The sequence below is a fragment of the Passer montanus genome, unplaced genomic scaffold, assembly GCF_014805655.1.
Source record: "Passer montanus isolate IOZ18808 unplaced genomic scaffold, ASM1480565v1 scaffold2, whole genome shotgun sequence".
NCBI lineage: Eukaryota > Metazoa > Chordata > Aves > Passeriformes > Passeridae > Passer > Passer montanus.
The window spans coordinates 9790240-9810469 of NW_024366591.1; the positions used below are offsets into that span (position 1 = coordinate 9790240).

The following is a 20230-nucleotide window of genomic DNA, read 5'->3' on the forward strand; positions in this document are numbered from 1 at the left end:
GCCAAGTGGCATTTTCAGTAAGCAAACATCATATGATAATTTTTGCTGCAAATGCTAAAGACTTAGCGGGATTCCAATAATCAAACTGGCTTTGTAACTGGTGTAATTTAGGCTTCTAAAAATAGTTCTGGAGTAATTAGGAGTACCTTCTGGAGTGGAAAATACACCCACACATCCCCCCCAGCATTTCCTCTAGATGTTCAGACACATGAAGGAAGTGTTCTGCTTTCCTTTGATCTTTCCTTAATTAAAACATGCAAATAAAAAATGAAAGTACACATTCCTCACTGGCTCAAACCTCCCCATATCATTGAAAGATGCAAGTAATACAAAGAAAAGTGATAATAATCATGTAGTCCAGTTATACACTGGAGGGATTTTGCTTTGTTTTCTCTACAGCAAATCATAACAATGTTTGACCTCAGTTCTTGGAAACTAGGATTGTTCGACTCTCTTGCCTTCCAACAGAAAGACTAGCACTTCTTTGGTTAATTTTAAGACTATTTCAGTGTCTGTTTAAACTGGTGAATCAAAACTGGGCAGAGGTCAACTTTTGAAATCTTGTATCAATTATTATATTGGTGGATTTTTATCAGGTCCTGCAACAGAATTATAAACTATCAGGAACATTTCTTGCTCTAAATCTTAAATATTTCCCTTACTAATTCACATTTTTCCAGACTTAAGGCATTGAGAGCTATTCAGATCACTGTTTCCATTACTCATTCCCCATCTTTCACTTAATACACTAAGGTCTATCAAATCAGTAGCTTACTGACGTTAGCAGATCTAGTTACATACTTTTTGTCCCTTATTCCTCCAAAGAATATTAATCTTTGGTAAATGCCTCCACAATACTACAGAGGAATAGATGATGTCAAGTGTTTGCTGAAATAAAACTTCACAGAAGTTAGTATCAATTTTAATACTTCCAACAAACCCTTGCATTTGGTACTACCTGACAGTAATTCCTCCTAATATTTCAATTTTTCCAATTTTCTCTTGGGAGAACAGGAAGGTTTTTCTATACTGTCAAAAGCTGAAAAAAAAAAATCAGAAACTCCCTCCTCCCACCTCCCAGTTAGTACTTCATGCTCCCATACTTCTCCATGGAGCATGGTGATAACTTCTAACTGAAGCCAAGGAGATCAGCTTTTGGGTGCAGGAAAAGAGAGCAAAGAATTCATAAACATGAGCATTAGCTGAGATTGTCAGAGTGGTTGAGCAAGCACCTGACAGACACAGTCTAACAGGCACGAGTCTTCCACCATCTTTCGTAAACCACTATTCATGACTTGCCTTCCACTTCCCACCTTTTAAATTACCCAGGAAGTGCAGAAAAGCTCTTTCATAATGTGAGAGTAATTCCCACAGTGCCTCAGCACCACAAGGCTCAACATGCCCAGACAAACACAAGTGTCACAGGGCAAGCCCCAGGTGCCTGCAGGAAGCTACACAAGCTGAGAAGTGCAGAAGACAACCCTTTCCATGCTTCCCACAGCACAGTCAGTGCAAAACCTCACCCCACAGTAAGACCAGGCAGTAGGGACTTATTTACGGGGGAGAAGCTGACTAAGAAACAGAAGACAAGCAGAGGAATAGATGCCCTGGCTGTCTTGTAACACACCAAAATCACAAAATGCAGGAGGTACAGAATATGAAGGAAGAATAAATATGCAGTAGTGACTAAAAAGAAAAAAAAAAGCTAGGGGAACTTTAAAGAAATGTCCAAAACAAAGATACAATAGACGTTCCAACAGGTACAGGCACCAAGATACACAACTATTCCAGAAATTCACCACCACATGGATGACAGTTTTACATATCCATCCCTTCTTCCATACATAAGCTAAGGAATATCACAAGGTTTTTTTTTTCTATCTTGCTCTCTTACTCAGCATCAGATTTAATCTGTCTTTTCACGCAATGCATTTACTGAAAAATCACACTGAGAAGATTCACACTTATACTTTACTAATTAGTACAAAAACACATGACTTCCCAGAAAAAGAGATTTTAATCAGACCCCAGGCTACAAACATGAATCCAAGAGGTAACAGCTTACAGCAAGGAAAAACTCAAGACTACACATAGCCTTCCCCTTCCCCATCACACATTCCAGTATCACTTCTGTACAGAGGGCTCCATCTGGAAGCAAGACTTCAGCTTGCACTAATTTCCAAGTCCCTGAGAGCCATGACCAAATGCAAGACCTGAATGTAAATAGAGGAAAAGAAAACCTGATCTGGTGCATACCACGCTGCTTTATTAGTTCTTCTCAACAGACCATGACAGCTGAATTGAAACACTGCTGAACTTCAGTAAAAACCCCCATCTCCCAAAACACAGCTGGAGTTATACAAGGCAGCTCAGCCCACCTGATAACACATGACTAGCATAAAGTGCTTCTGTTCTTCCCCAGCAACTCCTCTCTTTTCTCTCCAGCACTGCACTCATCCAGTTCCTTCATGATGTGGCCCACCCTGACAGCTTTGCAGAAAACTAGCTTTTTCAGTGGATTTGTTGTTGAATTGCCATACTGAGGGATCAGGCAGTTGTTGCTGTCAGTGAAGGGAAGGCTGCAGGAGGAAGATTTTCTCCTTCAGCAGTAACAAGCAGCTCAATCAGCTTAGCAAGCTCAGACAAACCAGTCCAGATCACACAACAGAAGGAACCTCAAGTCTCTTCTACCTGATCTTGTCCCAGGTGTACCATCCTGAGATCAGAGCTGTCACAGGAACCAACAGCTGCGATGACACCAGCTAATACTATCTAAAGGCCCATGAACCTTCAGCAAAAAATAATTTGCCAAAGTACCTAACAGTCTCACAACCACCTCTGAACTGGAAAAGAAAGTAAAAGAACATAACCCCAGGCATATATACATAAAGGCCTCCCTCCACTGCACATTACAATCCTTTCCTAACAACATAATCCAATTTTCCAACAAACATAGCACAAAAATGTTTGTGGTGACATCTCATACAATAGCTACTACAGTTCTTAGTCAAGGAAGCCCACAGAGCCTGACAACTCCTCACAAAGGAATAAAACAGATATTAGTGTGGTCTGGTCAATGACAGCTGTTCACTGAAAAGAACTGAAATTCACCCACAGAAGACAAGCAGGTGTGTTCTGGACAGCACTTCCAGGTGCAGCAGAATCCTCTTACAAAGTAATCATTTCACCTTACATTCCCTCTGCTCTTTTCTACCCTCAAAAGCCAAGTATCAAAACTAGTTTTGCTTCTGATTTCCTCCATGGGCAATACTATCTTATTTGAAAAGAGACCATCATGGCAATGGCAAAATTCTGCAAATACAAAGAAATATTAAATTACCAGTTGTAAGGGTGTACAATTTCATACTAATAAGGAAGAACCATGGTCTATTACAGAAATCACTGACAGTACAAATATAGAGCTGAGCTTCCTGAAGTGCTTGTACATAGATCACAGTATTTGCTTATGCTCTTTGAGCTTGACTGCAAAGAGAATGATATGAAAACAGCAACTACTTTCAGTAAGTGTTAAGAATGCAGTTTCTCTTTTCCAACGTTTACAAATCCAGTGTCTAACTTTCCAACACATCCCATACTATTGTGCAAAGTACTCACAGACTCTTTCCTTACTATTTTAAGCTGCACTAACAACTGATGTGGTGACACGTGAAAGACCTACCAGGGACAACGAGAAAGGAGGAAGCAAAAGAAGCATCAAACAAGAATCCTAATTAAATGGTTATTAACCCTACAGAAAAACTTCTTACAATCAAACATTTCTGATGGAAAGCTGACTTTGAGCATGGTTAAAAATTTCACAGGGCAAGGAGAAATGGAAGGCAGGAAGTAAGTGACATAAAAAAAGGTCCTCTTAAGAAATCTGTATACAGTCTTATAAACCAAGTGACAACTGACTTCCTTTGGCAACTGGCTTTGATTTTAGAAGTAAAGCATCAAAAACAATATGCTTTTAGCTTACAAGAGTCTCTGTCCAAAGGACAACAAGTAGGAACAGTTAAATTAAAATACCCTAGGAAAAAGATGTTTGGTTTTTTTTCCTTATCTATGATAATACATGAAAACAATATTTTTCATTCACTCTATTCAAAACATCCACCAGAAACTCTCAGAGCCAGTAAAGCACAAATTTTCTAAAGCACCTGAGAGGATGCTTTCTCCTTTGCATTACTGGTCTGGAAGCCTGTAATACAGGCAAAAATGAGACTCAAGAATATTTTCCCAAGTGCTTATCACACTGTAGCTTCATTATGATAAAAGCTGTATGCAGGCATGGTCTCTTGTCCAAACAAGCAAAATCTGACCCTTCAAACAAGCAAAATCTAACCTTCAGGAAAGGTTAAATGTTCCAGACACCTCCTTTCTGCTACCTAGCACAAGGTTATGATACACATAACCAAAACAGATAGCTATCCCACCACCTCATCAGCAACAGTACACAAGCTTGTGGCACTAGCTCCAAGTTCCCTGTAGACCCTTATAATGAAGTCTTACTGACTCACATGGCACTGCAAGCAAGAAGGAAAAAAAAAGAAAAAAGCCTGCCATCCAGATTTTCTTCTTTAGCCAGCCCCATTTATAACCACATTAGATGCTTTTCCAACTCCTAGGCCATGACATTGTCATGTGATCTTCTTTCTAAATTTCTTCAATTGCTCTGCTTTCTCTTATACAAGAAGTTTTATTTTCACTTCCAGTGATGCACTTGCTTTTCTTGCCGTCTCCCTTCACTGCAGATGTCAGTAAAAGGTAGCTCTTTAGTTCCTCTGGGGATATCAAGCAAGATCCAATTCTTAGATTTTTACTTTTCTCCCGGAGAAGCATCTTTGAATATTCTCCCCATACTCAAAGAACACGTAGAAGAGTTTCCATCGCGCCTCTGTCCACCCATTTTGATGCACGTTTTTGAAAAGGAGCAGCTCAGGTGCTGAAACGTTACGACCCCTGTATGTTCTATGTCCGCCAGCGTTATCGCGTTTCCGTGCACAGCCCTCACTTGCTTTTCTTCAGTCCTTATGTGCACCAAGCGCCCCGCTGCCAGCAGAGGCTTTGTGCTCGCGCACAGCGCTGCCCAGCGCAGGCAGCGCACCGAGCGGGCCGGGCTGGCACGGACCACAGCGGGGCACCGGCTCCAGGCTCCTGCTCAGGCAGGGTCATCCTGCAGCACACGGCACAGGATTGAGTCCTGACCGTTCTTGAACATCTCCAGTGAGGGAGACCGCACAACCTCTCTGGGCAATCTGTTCCAGTGCTCGGTCACCCGCACAGCAACCCGGTAACACGGGAGGGGGCGGAGGAGAACCCGCACGCACCGTCTGCACAAGCACTCGGGGCATTAAACGTCGCCTTTCGGCAAAGGCCGAGGCCTCACGTCAGCAGCGACCGCTCTGGGCCGCCCCGCGCCCGCCGCCGCGCCTCCGCCGGGCCGCGCTAGGGCCGCCCTGGGAGTGCCCTGCTAGCCTGGGGCTGCCGGCTGCCCCTGCTCCTGTCCTCGGGCAGTGACAGCGCCGGGCAAGTGCCACACGGACAGCCGGCCGGCCTGCAGCTCCTGCGGGGCAGCCAGACGGGCGGGAGGTGCCCCTAAGCCGGTTCACTCCGCCGCTACCACCCTGCCCGGCTTTACCGTCAACATTAAAAACGCCCTTAACATGCGTGTCACGTACCCGTGGCCATCCGCCCGCTGGCGGCGGCCGGGCTGCTGCGAGCCGCTGTCACTGCAGCGCTGCGCTGGCTCACGGAGGGATCCGTGGGGTTTGAGCTCCGTGTCGGTGTTTGCTCAGAGCAAATTCTTGGAGCAGGTTACGGCTGCGGAGCTGGGCTTTGGCACTCGGCTGGAATGCCCAGAAGAAACGGTTGCCCTGAGTGCTGTTCCATCAACCCCCTGACAGAACAGGTTCGCGTAGGCAAATAAATAAACGGTGAGCCCGGACTGCATGTCACTGTTCTCGCCTGCTTCAGGAATTCACCTTGCACGGCCAGGGCACTCAGAAAGTGAGAGCAATACAGTACAGGCAATGTTAATAACAATATGCTTCATACATTCATGCATGCCTAGGTTTGGCATCACCATCTTGATTCTTGAAATCACAAAAAAATATACATACAGAGGATGAGCAGGTGTATCCTCACATCCTTATGCCTCTCCCTGGTGCATTGGTCTCCTACTCCCTGACCTTTGCTGCCTTTTCTGGTGCGGACTGTGTAATTGCATTTTGCTTATCATCCCAGGGCCTGCTGGCTACCTTGGTGTCATATTGGCTTTGTAAAACTCTAAGCCAGGCTGCCTGCAAGGATTACACGGATGGACAGAGACAGATCTTGGGAATGCTTCAAACAGCAGGATCCCAGGACCCACCTGCCAAAGTAAGTTTAGATACACACGAGGTAACAGCAGCTAAGTCTTGCAAATATAAACTTCAATCTGCCTGTACACCCTGCTTCTCACGCTTTTTCCCATGGCATCTACTTATGGCCATCTTTTTCTCCCTTGGCACCTGCTTTTGGCTGTTGTCCAGGTTTGTGCTCACCTTATTGACAGGGAGCAAGCTATCTCTGTGAGATGGATACTGGGCTAAACAGATCTCTATTCCAAGCCAAGACAGCAATTTCCCTGCAAGGACCAGCTGTGCAGACCCCAAAAGGGTACCTCTCTCTGGGAATTAAGCACCTAGGCAATACTTCTGCACTCAAAAATTGCTTAAATCCCTCAAGAAAAGCAGTCCTAGGCAAGCATCACCAGTATTCCAACAGAACAGGAAGGAAGGGAGAGGAGCCTGGCGCTGCTTTGCTGCTAAGCCAGGTCACACAGCAGTCACAGAGCCACCACAGTTGTGGGAGCCCCAGTGACACCCCATGTCCCTGCTTAGGTACCCACCCTTGAGAAGCTCAGAGAGATAAGTGGCTTTCGGAGGCACCCAAGCCTCTTCAGTGGTCACAGAGAACTTAAAGGAAAAGTGGTTCAGTCAATGTCCCAGAGTTGCTAATTCAGGCAAACTAAATCCTACTTTTAAGCCAGTTTATTTTAAACTCCTGAAGGACATGGTAGGATTCAGTCCAGCCCATCCCATCTGGCACTGCAGCTGCTGGAGAGGAAAGTGAGCCAAGGTTCCCAAACCCAGGCTCAGGAAGTCCTTGCCCTAATAATTCTCACACAAATCCTCTCTACTTCCTGCAGCTGAGAAGAAAGAAAAGTCTCTTCTACCTCAGAACCTGCACTTCCTGTTTACTGAAAAGTTGAGATGCCACTACTTTATCTTTCCTTCAGATCTTATGATGAGGATGAATGCATGTGTGTGTCCCTTACCGCTGGCAGCACCCTGAAAACAGAGGTTTCTATTGGGCTCTCCCACGAAACTCCTGCCTGCCAGTACCTCCAAGGCTCCTTGCATTGTTTCCTCTGCAGCTGCCCAGTTTTCCCCAGAAGCAGATGTAGCACAGGACAAACGCAGTGCTTGACATTTGCACATTATCTACTGTTTCTCAAGGAGACCAGTGAAGCTAAGCAGGCTGTACATTGCCTTGCATGATTGTACAGCAAAACTGTCACAGCAGCAATGAAAATGAAGTCAATGGCCAACAGCACATCAACTCACCCTTGGAATATTAGATTTTATAGTGCAAAGAATATGAACATTTTAGATAAATAAGATAAATTCCTGAAAATAAGAGTTTTCAGGGGAGAATTTGCCATCACATACAAACATCTGAGTGAATTTTCACAATTTATTAAAACTTTAGAAGGGAAGTATGCCATAGCCTAAGTAGGACTGCACCAAACAGTTATCATGTGTGTTTAAAAAAGATTATAAACTGTTTGGACTAAAAATATTGTTGAGAAAGATAAGTAGGGGCAATTACAGATTTTATCAGAATGATAATGTTTTTCTCACTTGAATGCTTCAAAGTATAACCTTTCAGCCATGCAGATTTTTTTAATAATTACAATAATTAAAGATCCTGCACAGATGCAACACAAGCCTGCTCCTCAATTTCAAATCAGAGTTTTTCAGTAAAGTACTAAGCATTCTGAATTCATTTACATCAGTATAAATTTGCAGCACCACCAGAAAGTGAGCAGAATGACACCGGTTCATACTAGAAAAACTTCAAATCAAGCCTGGTTCTTCTTAGCATCACTGGTTCACTGATGACTCCCTCTATCCTACAAACAGTACCTGAATCTCACTTCAGCATCATTCTTCCTGGGTTTCTACTATAATTCTTACTCTTCTGTGTAAATTGAGATGATAATAAGATGGAAAACAAGCAAGGAGCAAGAATACAGGTGGTATTTCCCTACTGTTCTCCTGAACAATAGAACAAGTCCACAACACCTGCACAGATCACACTGGTACCCAAATTCTTCAGTGTGTGGTGCTAATGTTCACAGAGTGTGGATTGAGATCAATGGTTCCAAAATTTTAATATTCAGTCAGCCACTGTCCATTCCCGGAATTTCTTAAGTAGATATTTTTCAATAAAGGTCCATCTACTCTCATCATGAAGGTTTCGGCTGAAAGCCTTGTGAAGGTAATGTAATGTAAGGCCTAGATTTTGTTAGCCACTTTTACAGTCTCATTTTCTCTCCTTTCCAATGAGTATGTATTTGTCTTGGAAAATTTACCTGTGTTTTTATGATATAATAAAAATAATATTTAAAACTGTGGAGTAATTAATATAATACATGATCTGTCTTAAGTCCATGATCTTAAATCAGAGTGGTTTGTGGAAAGGGCATCTTTTGTCAACTGAGATGAGCAGCATTTCAGCAGGGAATGAATAAGAGTCTGTTTTCCCAAGGAAGCGCATTACTCTTTTATTCGTATACTACTTTAAAAAAAAAACAAAAGAGTGAATAAAGTACAAAACCAGTTTTGCACTTAGGATCAATGAATGGTTAAAAAAACATTAAAAAACACTACTCTAGGTGTGGGTCTATCTATATCATGGGAAGAAGTAGTCTGTGATTATCTACTCACTTCCAGATCAGTGTTGGAGGAGTAAACTGTTGAATGAATTCAAGGACAAAGAAATACAGGCTGAACGCTCTTCATGTTTGCATTCTTTATGTTTGGCTACAGTGGTATAGAAAGACCAGAGACAAAGAAAAACATTATCTAGTAGGTAGAAAGCAAAGGTGAAATTAAGCCAAAAGTGGCTTGAAGCACAGGAGTTGTGGAAAGTTGTCCTTAGTTGTTTATAATCCTTGTTTAGGCTTGCCTACTGCAAGCAGGACTTGATTTCCAGTCATGCTTAATTTTTCATTGCAGTTATTCCTGGTCAGCACACTCTGATATCAGGATGTTTTTACTGATGGTTCTAGGGCCCAAACAGGACAGGAGGTAGCCAGATAGCCCGGTGGAAACACATTGTATGACCCCTCAACTTGTTCAATATCTAATCTAGATGAAAGAATTAAAGATTACTTGCATTATCAGTTTCTAATCAGTGAGTATACTTTGACCAGCCTTGGCTTTTCCAAGAAAAAGGAATTAATCCAGTTTAAAGTTTACTCAAAAACAGCTGAGGTAAATCACTGGCTGCAATGTATGTTGAACTAGAATTAAATTGCCTTTAGTGAAGTGAGTTTGTATGATGTAAGAAAACTTGATTTATACAGAAATGATTGAAGCTAGAATAATTCCCACTACAAAGAAGGAGAGAAACCTAATGAGAAATGCAAATCGTTTAAAAACATAGAGACAGGACTTTGAGTCTCAATTTGCACCTACTCATGGCTTGTAAATGCATGAATTCCAGATCATAGTCTCTTACAGTTACACATTGTCATGTGTCTAACAACTCACATCTGTTCTGCAGTAAACAGTCAGGCAAAGGATGTGTTCTTGAAGTGAGTCAGTACAAGAGGTGAAACTGAGATGAAATCTCATTAAAAGCATGTCAAACTGCAGTTTTCACATGTCCTTATTAGGCCTACCATTGCCTTTAGCTGGATCTACAACCCATGGGAAAATACTACCTTCCTAATCCACTGCAAAAAGCATATCTGCAGTTCTCAATAACACACATGCTTTATATTATCTTTTCACAATCAATTTCTATGAAATATAACTCATAGAAAGTAATATTATTTTTTAAAACTTCTTTTTAGTATTGGAAAAGTTCTAGCAGATTTTAATTTTCACCTGTTATGCACCATTTCTGAGTTTTTGCACTGCTCTTCTTGAAAAATTAAGATTGTACTTCAGAGTTTAGAATGGGTATATATTTTATAAAGAGCAAACAATACAAAAATAGGAAATTCACAAAAGCATGCAGACGCCCCTGAAAGTGACCATGTTTCCAGATGTGTATTTCTGTCATAATTTGCTTATTCATTCATAGCCTAATAGAGCTTATCCCCAAGAATTTTTTTAGGATAACAATCTGTTTTTTAAAGTAGCATATCATCAGAATGGTAGCTCTGGGAACTGCAGGTCCAAACCCCATCAACAGTATGGTAGGGGTGATGGGAGTATATATTTGTTTGGATAAAGCTTAGCCAAACTTTCTTGTTGAATTCTTTCACCCTGTTTCTCACATTTCCAGTGTATTTATCCTTTTCCCACTTGCAAGAAAGAAAACCCTATTTATTTTGCCTGGACACAGTTGGAACAAACTGATACTGCTCACTATTCTAGTGACAGCTGAACATTCTTCATTGCTGTTTAGTTTGACACATGGGTACAGTGTCTGGTTTTGTATCAAGGCAAATACCTCCAGTGTCTTTTTCACTGTTTCAGTTTCCTGATGGATTCCAATCTCACCTTCAAAATGGCCAGTCTGGGTCCCAGCAGACCTGTTCAGCCCAGCATCAGCTGCCTGCAGAAGGCTGCATGAACAGGACACGTGAATGGTGACCCTTAGTACCTGTTCCAGTCTGCAGCAGTCTGAGTTCAAGAACAGCCTGGGACAGATGGGGTCTCTTCATGGTTTATAGACTTTGATTCATTTTTGTTCCATTGATTTGTCCAGTAGCTGTGTGAGCCCTGAAAAGCCTCTGGCACCCAGCAAGTCCTGCAGTGTTCTAAAGTTGACTTACATGTCTGGTGAAAAGCACCTCTTTAATTTGTTTGGGACTTTTTACCTGCCCATTTCTCTTAGTTTTGTCTAGTTCTTCTGCTTTGTGGAGGAGGGAATAATGACTCTATGGTTCTTCTCCCTACATTGCTCATGTTTTTAAGACTTCTTGTCAAATCTCCCATCTGCTTCTTTTTTTCCACACTGAAGAGTCCCTGGCTATTTAACCATTCACTGTGTACCATTTGTCCAGCTTTCTTGCCCTTTATAAAACTGTTTGTCATAACTTAGGGATCTCTTCTGCCCAAGTAATAGGACTTCTCTTTTCAGCACTTCTCTCTCTGCACAAAATGTTAGGATTCGTTTGACAATATTGATTTTTTTTCTGCCATTTTAACCCAATCACTCATAGCAGGAAATCCTTCTTTTTCTGGCTGACTTTCATTTTTGCTTCCTAGAGGAATTTGCCATCTCTCACCTCAGACTATGCATTTGTTTTCAGATAACTTCTATGTCAAACCAAACAATTTCAGGGACAGATTTCTGAGACTTCGCTGGGGACTTCCATCTCCTTCCTATGCCCAAAAAACTCCACCAAGATGTGAGATTGTTTTTCCTACAAAAGTTATATCCATTTTTCTTCATAATATCACATATATTTATACACCTACTAATTACACTATATATTATCTTTTCTACCAATTTCTTCAATATTTCTACAATCTTTTTTTTTAAGGCTTGACCTCTTTAAATATCATGAGTTTCAGTATAGTCAGTGTGACATTAGAAAGACTCAGCAGCAAAACTTTGTCTTTCACAAAAATAGTCACTCTATATTGATTAGTTTTTGTTGATTTTTTTAAAGAAAAGTACATAATGCAGGTCAACCACACAAACCTATTAATCACAAGACTATGAATAAATTATGAGGCAAACATTACAATTTTCTGGCACACTGACTATGGCTTTTACCAATGTATTAATGCTACATAAAAACAAACAAAGAAAGCTGTTTAAAATATTTCTGCATAAGGCTGATACTGCATTTCTCCCTGTGATTTCTGATTGTCAATCTAATAGTTCTGCTTCCAGTCCAGGAATTATTTTCTTACTGACTTTCCTTTGTGGGAAAAGAAAAAGTTATTCAGCAAAGATAAATGTTCAATGTTTGCAAACATATTTTCCTGAGCATTGGGTATCTCCATCTTCAGAAGACCTCCATGCACAGAATGCTAAGCAGTACTCAGGGTGCTGGAAAAGCAGACAGAGCAATCACAAGAGTGCTTTCAAATGCTCCTCTGGTGCTGGGACAGCTCATGGCTGCCTGTTCCCCATGGAGGAGGTACAAGTGAGGAGTCAGGGGGAGGTGGGGGTCTGGTTCAGTGCCTGTTCCCCAGCAGCCGCAGTGTTTGTGGGTGCTCATGTCAGCACTGCAAAGAGGACGTTTCCCTAGAGCTGCTTTAATGGGGACAGACTGTTGCCCTCAGCCCAGAAGCTCCAGATATTTAGAGATGTTTGGTTCCCTGTTGGTATGTTATGCCAGCTTCACATTATCCATGAATGTCAAACCCAAGTGGGTAAAGACTCTTTGGTGTAGAGGACGGTGGCTGAAATGTAAGTATGGTGAGGCCTGGCAGATTGTCTGCATCACATGCACCCAATCCCATGATGGCAAGTGCCATGTGCTTATGATGGTGGCAGTAACCACAGGAGAGCTGCAAACACACCCTGTGCCCCATGCCACCACCTGGAACGCCACCCTGGGCCTTGGAAAGCAAGTCTTATGATGACATGGTACTCCAGAAGGAGCTGAATCAGACAATGGAACTCATTTCCTAGACAACCTTAGAGACACATGGGCCAATTTAGTAGTTGTACCACATTCCCTGTCATGCACCAGTCTCTGGAAAGACCCAACAATGTAAAGGACTGTTAAAGACTACACTGACAGCAATGGGTGATGGGACATTCAGACATTGGGGAACACACTCAGCAAAAGCCACCTTGTTAGTCAGCTCCAGAGGGCCAATTGGGATGGCCCTGCCCAATCAAAACATTTTACATACTGTAGGAACAGATAAAGTTCTTGTAGTACGTGTTAAAGGCATGCTGGGGAAAACCTGGAGTAGTCCTGCCTCAGGCAAAGGCAAGTCCTACCATGGGACTGCTTTTGCTAAAAAATCTGGATGCACTTGGTGGGTGATGTGGCAGGATGCAGAAGTCTAGTGTGCCCCAAATGGATTTGACTTTGGGTGAAAATAAACAATTAATTACACTGTGTTATAACTACCCAGTTGTAATATTATATATATGGTGGCTATGTGTGCATTACCTCACTGAGCATCTCATGGCATCAATCTTAGCCACAAGCATTCTAGGGATCTGAGTCTGACTTCCCTCTGATTGCCATGTTCACACCAATGAAGAATGGGCTTTGATAAAACAGCAAGTGCAGCAGTGCTGGAATGAGAACTGACTCAAATGTGCACCATGCAACAGTCCAACCCCTCACACCATGTTTCCTGCATGAAGAACTGTTATCAAAGATGAAGGCCAAAGTCAGGGAGTAAAAGAATTCCATAAACTTTTTTTTTTTGTGTGTGTGTGTGTGTGTGTGGACATTTAATGAACTTTTGACAGAGGCATTTCATAGACTAAGAGAATTACGTTTGTATGAATACCTATCAAAAGAGATGAATAGGGAAGGTGATGGGATAGTGGGCAGTGTGAAACTTGGCATGATATAATGGTATGGAAAAAAGGGTGGATATTGTCCTGGTTTCAGTTAAGGTAGAGTTAATTTCTTCTCAGTAGCTATTACAGTGATGTGTTTTGGATTTGTAATGAGAATGGTGTTGATAACACACTGATGTTTTGGTTTTTTCTAAGTAGTTTATCCTTAGTCAAGGACTTTTTTTCCCTTCTGTCTTGCTTTGCCAGTGAGGAGGTAAGCAAAAGAAACTGGGAGGGATCCAAGCTGACCAGATGGATATTCCACACCATAGAATGTCATGTGCAGCATATAAACTGAGGGAGTTACCTGGAAGGACAGCTGACCTGGGTTTGGGAAGGGGGATCTGGCATTGGTCAGCAGATGGTGAGCAATTATATTGTGCATCACTTTGGATTTTCCCATTATTATTATTGTTGTTGTTGTTATTATTATTATTATATTTTCAATTATTAAAATGTTCTTATCTCAAGAGAAAAGTTTTATTTGCATTCTCCCCATTCCTTTGGGTGTTAAGAGAGAGGCTGTGTGATGTTTCATCTCCAGCTGGACTTAAAACCGTGACACAGCTTCAGCTCTGGCACAGTGGGGGAACCTGACAAGTAGAATGATGATCCTGGCAAGTGAAAGGGTGCAAGAGAGCCAGCATGGATGGTATGCGGGGTTTGCATTCCCTGTTTTAGAATAAACCCAGCCCATGAAGTAGACTCTGTAATAATACTCAGCCATTGTGCTTTTCTGCTTGCCTGTCTCCAGATTAGCATTTTTTGGCACTAGCACAACAGGGCACAAAACATGCTCTATTTCAGACACTGTCACTTTCTCACAAGAAGCAGGAGACTGTTCCTCAGCAAGAATCTCTCTTACAGTGTTCTGTCTGTTCACCTCCACTCTCCTCTTACTATGTTTTCAGTTCTTTCTCCAGGTGTGTTAAGCATTGCCTCAAGCCATGGATTTACTACTATAATGTACCGATCAGAAGGAGACAATACTATTGATTCAAGTCAAGGGAGTGAGCCAGTTTTGCAGTTTTATGCACCTCATTGGAGCTCTGTAGTTATTTAGTTGCATTGAATAATTCAGTGGGTAGGCTGTCTGAAGTGCAGCAGGCTCTGTTTCCTGTGAAGGGAAGGGTGACGCATGCTTGTAGGGCTTCAGACATCTCTCCAGCAATCAGCACAGACCTTTTCAGAGATACATACATTTAGAGACACCTCCCAGCACCCATCCAGGACCTCTGCCAAATCTTCTCGTTTTCACACTAAGGCAAAATCCTGTTCACAGTTTTGTCGGTATTACTCTACTGCTGTCAGCAGAGTCATTCCAGAGTCACACAGGTGCATGGTTTGATACAATCTTTAGTGTTTCCCTGACCCAGCACACACCATCCTAAACTTTGTGCCCTACTTGATCAGTCTATCTCCCCTGCCTGCTGACCTAGCACACAAGCTGATGCACAGATGCCAAACCACAAATATCAGTCCCCGGGCAAACACCAAAACATGTGACTCAGGTGCTAACCCTCCCTGAGCCCTCACTCCAGACCTCACCAGAGACTTCCCTGCTAATCTGCACCCCAGACAAATGCCCCAGCCACCTCCACTCAGGTTGATTTTCCTGCACACCCTTACACACCCCTACCACCACTCCATAGCAAGAAGAATGACCCTCCTTGGGGAGCTTTCTTCCTCACAACCATCTTCCCCATTTCCTTGCAGCTTCCCTTTCCCTTAGAAATTAGACATCACCATAAGGAATAAAAACTGTTTAAAAACCTATACAGCATACCTGATTTCCTCAGACACTTGCTACTAAGAAGCAAAGGGATAGCAACACAGAATTACATGGGCACCCACCTCCTGGTCTCTCCTCTGTTAGCGTTTGACATGGACCCAGCCAGAGGGAGGTTGCTGCATCTGCACAAACTGCTGCAGTGGAACCTTGGATTTTCTGTCAGACTGCTGGATGAAATCACAGCTTCCTTGCTGGTGTGCTCTGGCTCCTTTTCAGCTTCACACAAGCAGCCTGTCCTGCAGAGTCTTGGAATTCAAAAGTCGCTTTGGTTTGTTTTCCTTTGAGTTGGTTCTGCTGCTGTGTCTGCAGTGCTGCTGGAGAAAAAAAAGCATATAGGAAAGGAAGGAAAGACAAAGGATTCCTGCAGGCTTTTACTGTCAGTGGTGCAGGAGGATGAGTAAACAGTGCAGACAGCTAAAAAGACTGTGCTAAGTGGTGCAAGAGTCTAAAAGCTTTCCAATGAGCCATCCCATTGTGTTTGCTTGAGTATTGTATATAGATGTATAAAGAGGGAACAGTGTGGCCTTAAGGCCACATTCATGAACTGAGATGGCTGAGTGAAAAACTCAAAACTCTGTCCTGTTCTGCCAAAAAGACTCTCGATAAGCAATCTGAGCTGATCTGCAAAAAATGTTTCTGGTCTCCAACTGATGTCATTTTTCCAAGCACAACAATAACAAAAAATGAAAAAAAAAAAAAGGAAAAAGGTGCTCAAACCACACAATTCAAAGTCTACATACACCTTTCAGAGTTTACAGTTTTAGATGTCCCCTTTTGAATTTCCAACTGCAAGGACAGCAAGGCCAGGATCCCCTTAGTCTAGGGGACTAGTGTGACTAGTGATTCTAGTCACACTAAAGAAATTATATTTGTTCTAAAATACCAAATAACTTGATCTAAATGTGTATGATCCCAACTGCATAGGCATCAATGCTTTTAGAACTAATACTGGTGAGCGAATTTCAGCAAAACATGAAGAGATCCAGAGTCACAAACCCTGTAAGACAATGATCTGCCTCAGCACTGTGAGTGTGCTAAGGTTTCAAAACCACTAAAATCACTAAATCTTGATGCACCTCCCTGAAACTGTCAGTGTAATATTTGTGGGTCTTATTAAGAATTTATGGTTGAGACTGCTTCTTTGAGCTTTCCTGACACATATGACCATGCTGATCTACCTATTAGTCTTAATTCACTGAATTACCTTTATGGCTTCTCCTGTAGAATGTGGACTTGGGATTTGCCTCAAGTATTTGCTGGGCATATTAGATTTTTACTTTCTGCATATTCACAGCTACATCTCAGGGCACAGTTTCACTAAGCCCAGGTGCTGGAACAGGAGTGCTTGTGCTTGTCTGATCTTGCAGCCAGCTGGATCAGCCCACTGACCTAGCTGAAAAACAATCTGCTGGTTTTCTAGGGCAAGTTTTCCACTGGATCAGCTTGTTGATCTCTTTGATGGCACAGTCATGAGTACTTTGCCAACGCAAGGCAGGAGGGGGACTTGCACCTGCAAGAAGAAGGATGGTGCCATCCCTTTTGATTTCAGTCTGCATGAACACCTCTTAAGCCTCACCATGAATGCAAAGTTCACCACACACTCAGACAGATCTTGGATAAGTGCAGCTCTGTCATGCTTGAGTCTGTATTTATAGTCACCAGACATACACCACCTGAACTGCAGAGGATTTACTACAAAATTATAGTCTGAGGGGTAACTCAGGCAATCTCTGTACAAGGAGCAGCTGGTATGAAGCAAGAAGGCACAGATCACTGCCACTGCAATGTTGTTGAAAGCATGTAATCACTATTTAATTTGACTTCTCAGCTTTTATAAGCTTTTGGAAATTTTCCAGATGTAAAAGTCCTTTCTTTTCTTCTACCAAGAGGAAGCTGCTTCTGAATTTCAAGGAGACAAAATGCAGCACAGGATGCTGTGAAATACTACAGCAAAATTTTCTGTCTGACGCAGAGACCTGAAGCAATTCTTGCATTGGTGCTGCAGTACCTTCAGGTGACCAGGAAATTTGTTTGCACATCTGTCTGGACATTTGTAAGTATTTTGATGGCATTTAGAGTTTTCCTTGGAAATCAGACATCTGCAGTAGATAAATGGATCTTGATCTTTGTCTTACCTAACTTCTCCCTACAATAAATTAGACATGCAGCTGAACTGAAAATTCATATATGGTAAGTGGGGGAAGATAGTAACCCCCAGAGGGCAACTCAGTCCATCCAGCAGATATGCACATATGGGGTGAACTGAACCCTGAAAATGGCCCTCTCCCCTCCTCACTACTAAAGGTAAAAGAAGACAAGGCCTTAAACTGAAGAAGGAAAAGAAGTCCTCTGGACTCATTAAGGGATGGATCTGAACCAAGGAAAACTCAGATTCATGAGGATGAAGTGGGCTGTGAGGGTAATCTAGAGCTGTGTGTGTCAGGTGCTGTCCAAGCAAGGCTCAGGTCTGTCAGAAACTTGTGCAAGCCTGTTTTATTCTAACTTCTTGATCTATCATTAGCCTGTGGACCTCAGGGTGCTGGGAGGCACCAGGGCCAATGCAGCCGTAAGGGGGTGGGAGAGGGGTCTCTTTCTGGGGTGGGTGGCTGTTGTGGGCAGAGGAGGCACACTCTGAGCAGGAGTGCAGAGGCCCAAAGCCAGGCTAGAGCTGAAATCCTGCTCACCCTGAGTGTGTGCCCACCACACTGGAAGACAAGCACAAGCACATGGTGAAGGTCCAGAGTCTGCAGCACATGAAAGTCTGGAAATGCTCTTCTGGCTGAGAGTGAGCGCGTCAGGCTTGCAAGTCTTTATGCATCTTGTACAAAGTCCATTTGTCACTTGCTGGCTCCAGGCCAGGTAGGACATAAATCTTACCGTGAGCACAATTCTGAACAGACATTTCTGCTCAGCCAAGAAGGCGAGTGTGTGTATTTGGGCGCAGAGCAGCCTCAGTGCTGCATGCACCCAGTGCTGAAGCAGTACCATTTCCAGGGCCCACGTGTGTCACCGCTGACGGCAGTGGAGCCTGAGTGATGGAAATGGCTTCCTCCAGGCACAGCAGGTCTGTTGCTATGCTATTTCTGAGCCCTCTGCTTACTTCTGTTACTGGAAAGGACTTACGTTTGTTTCTAAATCTGTGTCTATTGATTAGTGCTTGGCAACTGGCTGTGCAGCTTAATGTAATGATCATAGCTCCTGCTTCTTTTGTTATTCCTGATGCACAGAAAACTGTTCTTTCTTTCTTTTTTTAGTTGTGGGGTGTTCTTGTCAGCTCAGCTTGGCACTGTGCATACTTCACTGTCCAGGGTATTTGGGATTTTCTTTTGAAGCATTTTATACTGGTAATGAAGAGAAAACAAAGTACATAATATTCATTTTGAATGAAGTTGTGACTAAATATCAAAACATACATGAGGTGTAAAATACCACATAACTCATCAGTTTTTACTGCACTAGGTATTTGGTTGGCTCTCTCTATTACAGAAAACACTTGGATTTTATAAAATTTAATTTAAAAATATATTAATTACATTCACAAACGTTACTGTTTCTACATGTACGTTTTGGCTGAAAAATAAAAGTAATCAGTGGAGTCTGTTAAGATTTGTCTTTAAAAGATACTCATTGCAAGTAGCACATTATAAAATTACCATTACCTGATCAGCTACTAGATCTGCTCTGTACTGGTTTCTTGACTGGAGCATTACACTATTTGTGACTATATCTCTAAATAGCTTTTACTTAGCTCATGCATTCCAGCTCCTTTCCTGAGGAAAACCTGGTATCAGAGATCAGGTTATTATTGGTTACAGTAATTTGTTCAAGCATTTTCTTCAGCAATTTCTACTAACTTTCCTCCTGATAAGAAAGTTAATAAAAATCACAAGTAATATTACATGTGGTTACACAAGTGGTCAAAAGCAATTCTCATAAATGTTTGCTGTAGATGTTCAGTCAGATGCTCAGCAAGACAGCAACAATAGCTCCAGTGTAGTTCAGTGGAAAAAGATTATTTGGGCCATAATTGCATGCAGTGTGTCCCCTCATGTGATGTTCATGCCCCAGCCCTACCCACAACAGCTCTCTAACATCTGCTTTACTGCAGATCAGGTTAGATTATGGTTCTTCAGGACTTGTTGGGGTAGAGGATCAGACTAAGCTCCTTCTGAGGTTTCTTGGGGACCCCATCTATCAGCATTTCCAGGAGTGCTGCTGTACCATTCACCTCTGCTTCCAAACACTGCAGCAATGCCCACTGCAGGTCTCCCAGCCACCCGCCACTGTCTGGGTGACACTGCCTAGAATAAACTAGAAGGTTCTGGATGGCCACCACTGCGGTCCTTTCCAAACTGGCAGAGCTGAGGTGTGGTGGTGCCAAATTCCTGATGAAGACTCAGATAGACTCGTTTCCCCATGCAGCAGTTCTACATTTGCTAGTCTTCTTTGAGACCCAAGAACATCAGTTTTTGGCCAGAGTCTGTATCTAAAAGAGGTCACAAAGAATTGTTTCAGGTGCAGCATGGAGCCATCGCAGCAGGCTGCTCCTAGAAGGTGTCTGATGACAACCTCATGAATTTTAGGAGTGGTCTTTGAGGCTTTGGTTCTTCCTGCACCGTCCTATCATGTCCTGAAATCAACTCAGACATCTCTCAGCTATTCATGACC

At 42.6% G+C, this 20230-nt stretch overlaps 1 protein-coding gene across 1 annotated transcript in view; it reads right to left on the reverse strand.

Annotated features, from left to right (window-relative positions):
• Positions 1–15643, reverse strand: part of LYST (lysosomal trafficking regulator) — an 88985-nt gene extending 73342 nt beyond the window's left edge. The window contains exon 1 of the mRNA XM_039707245.1: positions 15625–15643. The gene's annotated coding sequence lies outside the window, so the exon portion shown is untranslated. The remainder of the gene's footprint in view (positions 1–15624) is intronic.
• Between the last annotated feature and the right edge of the window lie 4587 nt (positions 15644–20230).